Raw genomic sequence first — 13,632 nt, 5'->3', positions numbered from 1 at the left:
AGCTGCTGCACACTCAAAACTCTCACTGAAATCACATGATCAGGCCCCGAGTGATGATTTTCTTCCTTATCCACCCCCCCCCCATAGCTAGCACCATCACAATTCCTGCCAATACTCTGAAATGCCAAGGCCTGAAGATGACTAGGATTTAATGTCACTCCCCAAAAGTACTGTAGCTGTGGCATGGCGCCGTTGTGTGGGGAGTCACTTTGTCAGTAAGGTGTCCCTCACAGCTTCAGTCCCAGAAGTACTGCCTTTGGTACTGATGCTACTGCTGAAGGAGATGATGCAGAACATGGGAGAACCCAAGAAGCAGGGCCCATATTCCAATGCTGGAAGCCTATGACAGCAAAAGAAGGCCCCGTACCTGCCTCCTTCAGAGAAAGAAGTAAACACTGCAGCTCATCTCCTTCAGAAACACATTTAGATCTGAAGTCTCACACTAGCCAACAGCATGACACAAGGTAGAGTTTTAATTCGGGCCCATTCCTCCAGCTATATCCTACATTGTCTCTATAAAACAATTGCTCAAGGTCGTCCAGTGGTTATATCCTGCAGTGCGCTTTAAAAGTGTCTCCTGTTGTGCTGAGTCAATATTGACCCCTGCTATTGGTGGAAATTCAGGAATTACCCAGCCAGTCAGTTCTGGTGGAGCTCCTGTGCACCGTGGAAGTGATATTCTTCCCCATTGACCATCACTTAGCACATGTGCATTCACTGACTTTCAGGTCATGAAGAGACAATGTTGTTGGCTTTAGATCAGGCCACTCACCCACCTTTCTGGTTAGAGAAATACAGACTCTGGTGTGTGTAACAAACTTCAGTGGCCAAGTGTGACACAGAGTCAGAAAGGGTTAAGCAACTTGCATACTAATTAACCCTGATTCAACCTTTAGAGACATATTAGTAGATAATCTTTGTGTTTTAGTGTGTTTACATATATAGTGTTAGAATGTAACCAAACCATTCCTGTCTATCGCTGTTAATTCAGAAATCAAAAGGAGATACTAACATTTAAATGAACTGTGAATGTAGTGATATCACTGCCATGATCTCTCTTTGAAGTATGTAGCAAATCACCTGCAAATGGTGGGAGATAGGCAATTACCTTATGTTAATCCATGTGGCTAATTATCAGTGATATTTAGAAAATAGGAGGTTACTTCAAAGACACTATTGTTCACCCAAGGACTGTATGTGGTCAAGAGGCTGCCTGGAAAATGTAAAAATGACTTTTGGGACCTGATCCTTTCATCTCAAATCTGCTTATGCTTCATCAGGGGAAGCCTGAGCCACAAGACTGAGGTCTCCAATTTCATTTTGGATCTCCCTCGTGTTGAACATTGGACTGCAACCCATGGACTAATTCTAAAAGAACTATTTGCAACACTTAAGATCACCATCTCTACTATGAAACTAACCTAAGAACTCTATTTATACCTGTATGTATAATGAACTTTTAACCAATACTCTCTCTGTTTTCTTTTTTTAATAAATTTTAGTTTAGTTAATAAGAATTGGCTGTAAGCGTGTATTTGGATAAGATCTGAAATATTCATTGACCTGGGAGGTAATGTGTCTGATCCTTTGGGATTGGTAGAACTTTTTATATGATGAACAAGATTTTTAGTAATCCTCATCATATTTGACTTGGCTGTTTGGAAGGACACCAAAGGCTAGGTTGCTTTAAGGGAACTGTGTTTTTGGCTTCCAGGTAACCAGTAATGCATTGTGGATGCTGTTTTGTTGCTGGCTTGGTGAATCCAAGTATCAGAATAACCACCAGTTTGGGGGATTGTCTGCCCCATTCTTTGCAGTTTGCCGTAATTAAGCAAACTCAGCGTGACTTCCCTGGGACCCCAGTCACACCAACTTATTCAAAAATGGGTACTGATTTTGGGGGCCTTAATTTTTCAAGTGCCCAACTTGACACACCTTTAATGGGCCTGTTAATCAGAGGGTGGCTGCTCAGCCCCATTCAGGTGCCTCAAATATGTCACTGCAAATCACTAGCCACTTTTGGAGTTCTTGGCCCGATACTTTTATTTTTTATAACCTGCACCTTTGCGTTTATAAAAACTATCTGTAGCAACAGCTGTCATTTTATTCTCAGAGTCACTAAAACCTGCTATGTGGGAGACAGATGTTCTCTCATGAAGACTTTATTTTTGTTCATTATTTTCCGTAATCTAAAATTGGACACTGTAGATTGACAGTGTGTGTCTTGCTCTAGGTGTGAGCAGAGTTGTCGAGGGAAAATTTAAATGGCAAACGTGTGCTGGGACAAGGTGCTGAAGCTCACTGGAAACTGTCTGGAGACCTGTCTCGTTGGAGCCCAGAATACAAATCACTCCAGCATTCACCACAAGACAAGAAGCATTAAAATCTCAAAGGCACATCCAGTCCATTAGCACTAAACTAAATATAGTAGGATGGGCTTTTCTTAAAAATAGAAGTGTTCTGTAAGAAGACAAGAAGCAATAAAAGCTACCCACGAGATGTATTTATGCTGAAAAAATATTCAAGGAGTAGTGAGCCGTTTAACTTCTGTATTACTTTTGTTGTTCTTTAATACACAGCTCCAAAGTACACACAACCACAGCTTAACATAGGAGTAATATAGGCCCTGGTTCTGGATTTCATAAACACACCACCATTCACCACATAATATGGCAAGGGGTGTAAGTAAGAGCAGAATGTTGAGGTTTTCTACTGACCCTTAATTACATTTATTGCTTATTTGTTTACATGTATTGGAATAAGGCTAGGGGTTCCAAATAAGGATCAGGACTCCATAGTCCTAGGCAGAGTAACCCACAAATTATTGTCTTTTGCTCTTCACATACCACAGTACCTGCTCCAAAGAACTTACTCTCTATAGCCCCAACCTGCAAACCCCTTTGTGCTTACCTTTATTCACACAGGGAGTCTCGTTGACTGCAATGGAACGCTACACATGCTTAAATGGAAGCGTACAAATCACTGTTTGCAGGATGGGGCCCACTGTACCTAATTTACCGTTCAAAAGCATTAGTCTAAATATTGGAAATTCAGATTTTAGAATCATAGAACGGTAGGGCTGGAAGGGATCTCAAGAAGCCATGTAGCCCTGCCCCCTGTGCCGAGGCAGGAATAAGTATATCCAGGCCATCCCTGACAGATGTTTGTCTGACCTGTTCTTAAAACCTCCAAAGGATGAGGATTCCGCAGCTCCTTAGGAAACCTGTTCCAATGTTCAACTATCCTCGTAGTTAGGAAGTTTTTCCTAATATCTAACCTACGTCTCCCTTGCTGCAAACTAAGTGGATTATTCCTTGGACAGGAAGAACAACTGATCACTGTCCACATTATGATAACCATTTACATATCTGAAGATTTATCATGCCTCCCGCTCTCCAGACTTCTTTCTCTAGAAGAGACATGCCCAAGTCTTCCACCTTTCTTCAAAGGTCATGGTTTATCATTTGTGTTGCTCTCCGTTGGACTGCTGCAATTTGTCTACATCTTTCATTAAGTGTGATGCCCAAAACTCCAGCTGAGGCCAATCACAGCCAACGTGCTACATACAGCATTCCTGTTAAACACATCCCAGAATGACATTTGTCTTTTTCATAACAGCACCACACTGGTGACTTACTTTCAACTTGTGATCCACTAGAATATTCAGATGCTTTTCTGCAGTACTACCACCTAGCCAGTTATTCCCCATTTTGTATTTGGGCATTTGATTTTTCATTAAAAAAATGAATTTGTCTTTCTTGAATTTCAGCTTGTTGATTTCAGGTCCATTCTTCAGTTTATCAAGGTAATTTTTCATTCTAATCCTGTCCTCTACAGTGCTTACAACCCCTCCAAGCTTGGTGTAATCCGCAAATTTTATAGAAATACATCTTCCAAGCTATTATTGAATAGTATCAGACCCAAGACAAACTCCTGCAGGATGCCACTTGATATATCCTCCCAGTTTGACAGCAAGCCATTGATGACTACTCTCTGAGTACAATCTTTCAATAAATTGTGCACCCATCTCATAGTAATTTCATCTAGACCATATTTTCCTTGTTTCCTTATGAGATGAGAATGTCATGTAGGACAAAGGCGGGCTACTCCACAGCATGTCTTTGACCACATGGCATTGCAATCGGCTGCATATAACTTGACAACTGCTGAAGATAATGTCAGACATTTCTTGCTGAGTTTCATTTTCATTGGTATTTAGTTGTTTCACATTTGTATATCCTAATGGTGATGCACAGGGCAAATATTTTATTTTGATATTTAATAGGGGAGCTGAAATCTATCATTTTTTTTCTAATTTCTGTGTTGGCTTGACCTCAGACTGCTCTCATTTACTCAGAGATAAAGCTGGAGTAATTCCATTAAAGTCAGCTGTTGGAACTGAGAGCAGAATCTGAGCTCATGGATCTTTCACTATAAAGAAGGACAAACACCAGGAAACACAATGCAACTTTTAGTATCATTATGTATGTCCTGCTTAAGCATGTGCTATGCTGAATCAGGGCCAAAGCTAGGGTGACCAGATGTCCCGTTTTTAAAGGGACAGTCCCATATTTAAGCCCTCCTGCAGGTGTCCTGACTTTTTCTTAAATGGGCAAATTGTCCCATATTTTCTGTTGTCCACCCCCACCCCCCACATCAGTACCGGTGGTTCCTGCTGCTGACCGGATTCCTGCTCGCCAGCTACCTGCGCACCAGAGGTGAATGGGAGGTCTGTCCAGTGGCCGACAATGGGGGTGAGTGTGCAAGGCTGATGGCAGGGCGAAGATGCAAAGCACAGGGCCAGCCACCCCCCATGCTGGTCTGTCAGCGCAGCCCCCCGCTGCATGCTGGATCTCAGCCAGCAGGGCCCTGCCCCTTCTCCTGTTTGCAGCCAGCACAGGCTGCATGGTATGTGTAGGCAGCCACCAGGCAGTGGCCAGTTACGGGTCGCCTCTGCTGCCCACCCAGGGGCCCTTTACATCCTCCCCCTCTCACTGTCCTCTCCCTGCTTTGCCTCTTTGCCCCCCCCCCGCTCCTCCTCCATATCCCCCCCAGCGGGGCACATCTGGGTCCCAGCGCTGTGCAGAGAACCAGCCCCTGGTTGGAGTGCTCAGCTTACCTACAGCCTGGCTGGCAGGCTCCTTCCTTCCCCCACTGCCTCTGGCTGGGCCGGTGCCCTAGGAAAGTCCAAGATCCTCTGGCCTGGGGCCAATGGCCAGGAGGAGCCAAGCCCTGCATTTGCCAAAGCCTCGCACAGACCTGGCACGGGGAAGCCTCTCCGCCCCTCATCTAAGCTCTGGAGTGGCGGAGGCGGCGGGGAGGAAACAATTACCAGCCTGTTCACGCCTCGAACCTGCAGGCTCCACAGCAGCCCCTGGGGTAGGGGCTCGGCACCCTGTTTTCTCCTCCCCCAACCCCCTACCCTGGGTAGAACCTGTACCTTTGTGGAGCCCCAATGACTTCATTCAGACTCCACACAAGCATACAATTTCAGGATTGCTCATGTGGTGCTGATTGCAGGATCGGGCTCAGTGGAGGTCTCCCCTTCCCATCCCCATTTTCCATCCACAATCTCCATCCACATTCAGCTTAGCTCTGCGGTACTGAGAGCAGAGCTTGTAGAGCCTGCAGAGTTTGTAGAGACAGTTTAAATAGCAGGATGTTTTTTGAAGCAGCATTGCCCCAGAGAAGAACAATGAGATGATGGGTAGATGGTTGGATGTAGGGGGAAAGAAGAGGCACACCCCTAATAGCCAACTTCAGCTGCCCCAACCCTGATCACAATTCCCCTTCACTAGTTCCCCAATCCAGCATCAACTTCCACACCCAGACATCAGCACATCTACTAGCCTCAAACTCAGCCCTGCACCCAGCCCCCACCACTCCCACCAAGGAGTTTCACCAACCCGGTTTCTTGCCATGCTCCCAGGATCACAATTTTTTTGCCACCACAAATGATTTGGTAAGTGACTGAAGAGAAACCTGCCAGTTAGTTTTGGGTCCCATGTGAAAAAAGGGTTGAGAATGACTGAAATAGAAGACTTGAGTCTCTAAGGGCTTGATTAAACTCTCACTTCAGATGCAGAGCCTTTCACATCTAGCCCAGCAGCCAGAATCAAGCCCAGTGAAAGATTTGAACCTATAAGTTCACCAATGTAAATGCAAATCAGGAATAACTTCACTGAAATCACACTGAAACCAGTTTATTTGAGCATGAGCTTTCGTGAGCTACAGATGCATCCGATGAAGTGAGCTGTAGCTCACGAAAGCTCATGCTCAAATAAATTGGTTAGTCTCTAAGGTGCCACAAGTCCTCCTTTTCTTTTTGCGAATACAGACTAACACGGCTGCTACTCTGAAAACTGAAACCAGTGCAAGTGAGAGAAGAATCAGACTCTAGAACTGTAAATTTTTCATATCTGACAAGCATTATATTCACGTTGATTGATTTTAAATGGGTGTATCAGTGTTCTCACATGTTGAACCTGTATCAAAAATTAAACAACTCCCAATGGGATTCTTCCAAGATTACATTCTGAAATTGAACTTCACTTGAACAACAGAGTTTAAATACCTGGGGACAGAGCTAGATTTTAATATTCATACAGAAGAGTAAAGCACTGAAATGTGTAGTAAAAGTGGTTTGCTTCTTTTACATCTCATCTACAGCATAGACCAAATTTATTATCCCTAGTATAATTCCACTGACTTACACCAGAGATGAATTTGGCCCAGTATGTATAGAAGTTTCTGTACAGTTAATTTTGCCTTTGCATTCATGTTCATAGAATCATAGAATCATAGAATATCAGGGCTGGAAGGGACCTCAGGAGGTCATCTAGTCCAACCCCCTGCTCAAAGCAGGACCAATCCCCAATTAAATCATCCCAGCCCCGGCTTTGCAAGCCTGACTTCTTTAACTTGCTGACAAGAATACTGTGGGAGACCGTGTCAAAAGCTTTGCTAAAGTCAAGAAACAATACATCCACTGCTTTCCCTTCATCCACAGAACCAGTAATCTCATCATAGAAAGCGATTAGATTAGTCAGGCATAACCCTCCCTTGCTGAATCCATGCTGACTGTTCCTGGTCACTTTCCTCTCATGTAGGTGCTTCAGGATTGATTCCGTGAGGACCTGCTCCATGATTTTTCCGGGGACTGAGGTGAGGCTGACTGGCCTGTAGTTCCCAGGATCCTCCTTCTTCCCTTTTTTAAAGATTGGCACTACATTAGCCTTTTTCCAGTCATCTGTGACTTCCCCCGTTCGCCACGATTTTTCAAAGATAATGACCAATGGCTCTGCAATCACAGCCGCCAATTCCTTTAGCACTCTCGGATGCAACTTGTGCACGTCCAGCTTTTCTAAATAGTCCTTAACCACCTCTGTCATAAATATAAAGGGAAGGGTAAACCCCTTTGAAATCCCTCCTGGCCAGGGGAAAGCTCCTCTCACCTGTAAAGGGTTAAGAAGCTAAAGGTAACCTCGCTGGCACCTGACCAAAATGACCAATGAGGAGACAAGATACTTTCAAAAGCTGGGAGGAGGGAGTGAAACAAAGGGTCTGTGTGTCTGTCTATAGTCTGTCTTTGTCGGGGATAGACCAGGAATGGAGTCTTAGAACTTTTAGTAAGTAATCTAGCTACGTATGTGTTAGATTATGATTTCTTTAAATGGCTGAGAAAAGAATTGTGCTGAATAGAATAACTATTTCTGTCTGTGTATCTTTTTTGTAACTTAAGGTTTTGCCTAGAGGGGTTCTCTATGTTTTTGAATCTAATTCCCTGTAAAATATCTACCATCCTGATTTTACAGGGGGGATTTCTTTATTTCTATTTACTCCTATTTTTATTAAAAGTCTTCTTGTAAGAAAACTGAATGCTTTTTCATTGTTCTCAGATCCAAGGGTTTGGGTCTGTGGTCACCTAGGCAAATTGGTGAGGCTTTTTACCAAACCTTGTCCAGGAAGTGAGGTGCAAGGTTTTGGGAAGTATTTTGGGGGGAAGGACGCGTCCAAACAGCTCTTCCCCAGTAACCAGTATTAGTTTGGTGGTGGTAGCGGCCAGTCCAAGGACAACGGGTGGAATATTTTGTACCTTGGGGGAAATTTTGACCTAAGCTGGTAAAGATAAGCTTAGGAGGTTTTTCATGCAGGTCCCCACATCTGTACCCTAGAGTTCAGAGTGGGGGAGGAACCTTGACAACCTCTTTCTCCACAGAGGGCTGACCACCTACTCCCCATGCTGTGATGCCCAGTGCAGCAGTCTGGGAGCTGACCTTGTTCGTGAAGACAGAGGCAAAAAAAGCATTGAGTACATTAGCTTTTTCCACATCCTCTGTCACTAGGTTGCCTCCCTCATTCAGTAAGGGGCCCACACTTCCCTTGGCTTACTTCTTGTTACCAACATACCTGAAGAAACCCTTCTTGTTACTCTTAACATCTCTTGCTAGCTGCAGCTCCAGGTGTGATTTGGCCCTCCTGATTTCATTCCTACATGCCCGAGCAATATTTTTATACTCTTCCCTGGTCATTTGTCCAATCTTCCACTTCTTGTAAGCTTCTTTTTTATGTTTAAGATCCGCAAGGATTTCACTGTTAAGCCAAGCTGGTCGCCTGCCATATTTACTATTCTTTCAACACATCGGGATGATTTTTGGTCCTGCTTTGAGCAGGGGGTTGGACTAGATGACCTTCTGGGGTCCCTTCCAACCCTGATATTCTATGATTCTATCATTCTATGATTCTATGATTTGTCCCTGTAACCTCAATAGGGATTCCTTGAAATACAGCCAGCTCTCCTGGACTCCTTTCCCCTTCATGTTATTCCCCCAGGGGATCCTACCCATCAGTTCCCTGAGGGAGTCGAAGTCTGCTTTCCTGAAGTCCAGGGTCCGTATTCTGCTGCTTACCTTTCTTCCCTGTGTCAGGATCCTGAACTCAACCAACTCATGGTCACTGCCTCCCAGATTCCCATCCACTTTTGCTTGATTATTACCTGTTCTGTTCATTCCCGCTGGGGCACCTGGCATTGGCCACTGTCGGAAGACAGGATACTGGTCTAGATGGACCTTTGGTCTGACCCAGTATGGCCGCTCTTAAGTAAGCATCAAACATAGCTAGAACCTTTTCATAGTCATCTCTGTGACTGACTTCAGTAAAATCAAAGGATTGAAAGATATAGTCTGCTTGCTTCCCCAAAGCATAAATGAAAGAAGATACCTGTATAGCTCCAGTTTCTTTGTGGAGTTTGTTTTCAATTTGAAATCTTGCAAAATACTGCAAAATACAGCCTTTCCATTGTGGAAGTAATTCAAAGCTGATGTTCCATGGGGCAATGAAGTGGCATGTTGATGAGATCCTGCAACCTTTGTTACTTTGTTCCTTCTTTTTGTGACCTTGTTGCTGTTTTCCCTCTGATTCTGTTCTTAATTTACTCCTGACACCATGTCATGTTCTTCTGTAGCAGATATGGACTGGTCACAGAGCTTGCTTATATGCACCAAATGGTTCTTCATAAGATCCTTTAATGATCTGCCAGATATGTCTAAGGTTATCTTAAATATGGTATTTTATACATAGCACCACCTAATGGCTATAGTTTAGCATTCTATTACAATAACTGTGACGCATGTTAATGGATAGATAGATATATGAGCCTGTTTCTTTAAGAACAGGAAAAGCAAGCAGGAAGAGACCTGGAGAAACCTCAGTGAGGACCTCTATGACTGTAGTATCAGTAAAGAAGGGCATTCAGTCTAGTAGTTGGGGTTTTAAGCAAGGAACTTTCAGAAAAATCTCATCAGGTTTAGATTAATAATCTGGGGACCCACCCATACTAATTACTGACATTTTAAATACAGATACTAAGGCTGATTATTCACTGCCTTAGATCTGGGGTAGCTGTTCACACCTGTGCAAAATGAGTGTGATCTTGTTTGGTACTTCTTATACCTACTTTACACTGATTTTACATGGATCTATCTGATTAGACCAGATGAAGATAATGGCGAATCAGGCCCTGTATCTTCATTTATTTCTACAGAATAAAAAGCACCTTGGTAATTCCCAAACCAAAAATACTTCATTAAAAAAAAATAGGTAATGCTAGATCATAATGAACTTGGAGACTGTGATAAAGGGAAGGCTATACAAATGTGATGTTGTTTGTTATAAACAGAGAGAAAATGTACAGTAGATTTTGTGATTTGCACATGATTCTTGTCTCTGAAATCCTTGTATATTGATATAATTTACAAATGTGAAGAAATAAAAGGTCCAGATTTTGCATTAACTTCCTACTATATACAGCTCCCATGTGCTTGAATGGAGGCATTAAGTGGGAAAAGAATTTGGTCTCTGGTCTGCTTCCTGTGTGCAGGAATTGCCTTCACTTTCACTAGATCGGTGTGAAATTCTGAAGGTCAGAATAATCAGATCTGATATTTATTTTTGTCAATTACTGTACTTGGCTTGAAAAAAATCACTTGAGGTTTATAAAGCTCGGTTTCAAGTGGGTCCTAAATGATAAGAATTGAAACAGAAAAGTTGTATAATAAATTACAAATAATTACACTACTTCAAATCCCAGTGGAACAATTTTCACTTAAAAGAAAGCAGAGATGGTATAAAATTTACCTCAGCTAGAAATCCATTGCACACCAAAGATGTACTGCCCCAAATGGCATTTTGATCAAGATCAGTATTATAGCAGAAAAGCAGAAAATCCAACATGCTTAGCAATCTCAGTGCTGCTACAGTCATCAAATTATGACTAAAAGATGGATATGGCAGTAATCTTCTATTTAAACCTTTAGAGATCAAGTCCAGCAATTGAAATAACCTGTATATAGGAAGTGACAAGTCAGACAGTTCAGTAAATCCTAACAAAAAAGACAAATCGATTTAACAACCTCCAGTTTGCCAAGCAGATAATGTGAAATGCTGATTGGTACATACATCACCAACATTGATGCAGAGCCATTGGCCATTATCTTTGAAAACTCGTGGCGAACGGGGGAAGTCACAGATGACTGGAAAAAGGCTAATGTAGTGCCAATCTTTAAAAAAGGGAAGAAGGAGGATCCTGGGAACTACAAGCCAGTCAGCCTCACCTCAGTCCCCGGAAAAATCATGGAGCAGGTCCTCACGGAATCAATCCTGAAGCACCTACATGAGAGGAAAGTGATCAGGAACAGTCAGCATGGATTCACCAAGGGAAGGTCATGCCTGACTAATCTAATCGCCTTCTATGATGAGATTACTGGTTCTGTGGATGAAGGGAAAGCAGTGGATGTATTGTTTCTTGACTTTAGCAAAGCTTTTGACACGGTCTCCCACAGTATTCTTGTCAGCAAGTTAAAGAAGTATGGGCTGGATGAATGCACTATAAGGTGGGTAGAAAGTTGGCTAGATTGTCGGGCTCAACGGGTAGTAATCAATGGCACCATGTCTAGTTGGCAGCCGGTGTCAAGTGGAGTGCCCCAGGGGTCGGTCCTGGGGCCGGTTTTGTTCAATATCTTCATAAATGATCTGGAGGATGGTGTGGATTGCACTCTCAGCAAATTTGTGGATGATACTAAACTGGGAGGAGTGGTTGATATGCTGGAGGGCAGGGATAGGATACAGAGGGACCTAGACAAATTGGAGGATTGGGCCAAAATAAATCTGATGAGGTTCAACAAGGACAAGTGCAGGGTCCTGCACTTAGGACGGAAGAACCCAAGGCACAGCTACAGACTAGGGACCGAATGGCTTTAGGCAGCAGTTCTGCGAAAAAGGACCTGGGGTGACAGTGGTCAAGAAGCTGGATATGAGTCAGCAGTGTGTCCTTGTTGCCAAGAAGGCCAATGGCATTTTGGGCTGTATAAGTAGGGGCATAGCCAGCAGATCGAGGGACGTGATCGTTCCCCTCTATTCGACATTGGTGAGGCCTCATCTGGAGTACTGTGTCCAGTTTTGGGCCCCACACTACAAGAAGGATGTGGATAAATTGGAGAGAGTCCAGCGAAGGGCAACAAAAATGATTAGGGGTCTGGAACGCATGACTTATGAGGAGAGGCTGAGGGAACTGGGATTGTTTAGTCTGCAGAAGAGAAGAATGAGGGGGGATTTGATAGCTGCTTTCAACTACCTGAGAGGTGGTTCCAGAGAGGATGGTTCTAGAGTATTCTCAGTGGTAGAAGAGGACAGGACAAGGAGTAATGGTCTCAAGTTGCAGTGGGGGAGGTTTAGGTTGGATATTAGGAAAAACGTCTTCACTAGGAGGGTGGTGAAACACTGGAATGCATTACCTAGGGAGGTGGTAGAATCTCCTTCCTTAGAAGTTTTTAAGGTCAGGCTTGCAAAGCCAGGGCTGGGATGATTTAATTGGGGATTGGTCCTGCTTTGAGCAGGGGGTTGGACTAGATGACCTCCTGAGGTCCCTTCCAGCCCTGATATTCTATGATTCTATGATTCTATGATCCATCCCCTGTCACCCATTCCCAGCTTCTAGCAAACAAAGGCTAGGGACACCATCCCTGTCCATCCTGGCTAATAGCCATTTATGGCCCTATCCTCCATGAACTTATCTAGTTCTTTTTTTAACCCTGCTATAGTCTTGGCATTCACAACATCCTCTGGCAAGGAGTTCCACAGGTTGACTGTGCGTTACATGAAAAAATACTTTCCTTTGTTTGTTTTAAACCTGCTGCCTATTAATTTCATTTGGTGACCCCTAGTTCTTGTGTTACTTTATACCACAGAGAAATGTGGTTTATGATAGATCATATTTTCACGAGAGCTAATTCAGTTCAAACTGAATGGAAGGATTAACAAAAATAAATCTGCAACTAGGGTTTTTGATTTCAAAAGGGCTGACTTTCAAAAATTAAGGAAATTAGTTAGGGAAGTGGATTGGACTGAAGAATTTATGGGTTTAAAGGTAGAGGAGGCCTGGGATTATTTTAAATTAAAGCTGCAGAAGCTATCGGAAGCCTGCATCCCAAGAAAGGGGAAAAAATTCATAGGCAGGAGTTGTAGACCAAGCTGGATGAGCAAGCATCTTAGAGAGGTAATTAAGAAAAAGCAGAAAGCATATAGGGAGTGGAAGAAGGGAGGGATCAGTAAGGAAAGCTACCTTATTGAGGTCAGAATATGTAGGGATAAAGTGAGACAGGCTAAAAGTCAAGTAGAGTTGGACCTTGCAAAGGGAATTAAAACCAATAGTAAAAGGTTCTATAGTCATATAAATAGGAAGAAAACAAAGAAAGAAGAAGTGGGACCGCTAAAAACTGAGGATGGAGTGGAGGTCAAGGATAATCTAGGCATGGCCCAATATCTAAACAAATACTTTGCCTCAGTCTTTAATAAGACTAAAGAGGATCTTAGGGATAATGGTAGCATGATAAATGGGAATGAGGATATGGAGGTAGACATCACCATATCTGAGGTAGAAGCGAAACTCAAACAGCTTAATGGGACTAAATCGGGGGGCCCAGATAATCTTCATCCAAGAATATTAAAAGAATTGGCACAAGAAATTGCAAGCCCATTAGCAAGAATTTTTAATGAATCTGTAAATTCAGGGGTTGTACCATATGATTGGAGAATTGCTAACATAGTTCCTATTTTTAAGAAAGGGAAAAAAAGGTG

This window comes from Lepidochelys olivacea (genome assembly GCF_965140295.1).
Source record: "Lepidochelys olivacea isolate rLepOli2 genome assembly, chromosome: 1".
Classification (NCBI taxonomy): Eukaryota; Metazoa; Chordata; order Testudines; family Cheloniidae; genus Lepidochelys; species Lepidochelys olivacea.
Note: the sequence above shows the minus strand (reverse complement) of the source record.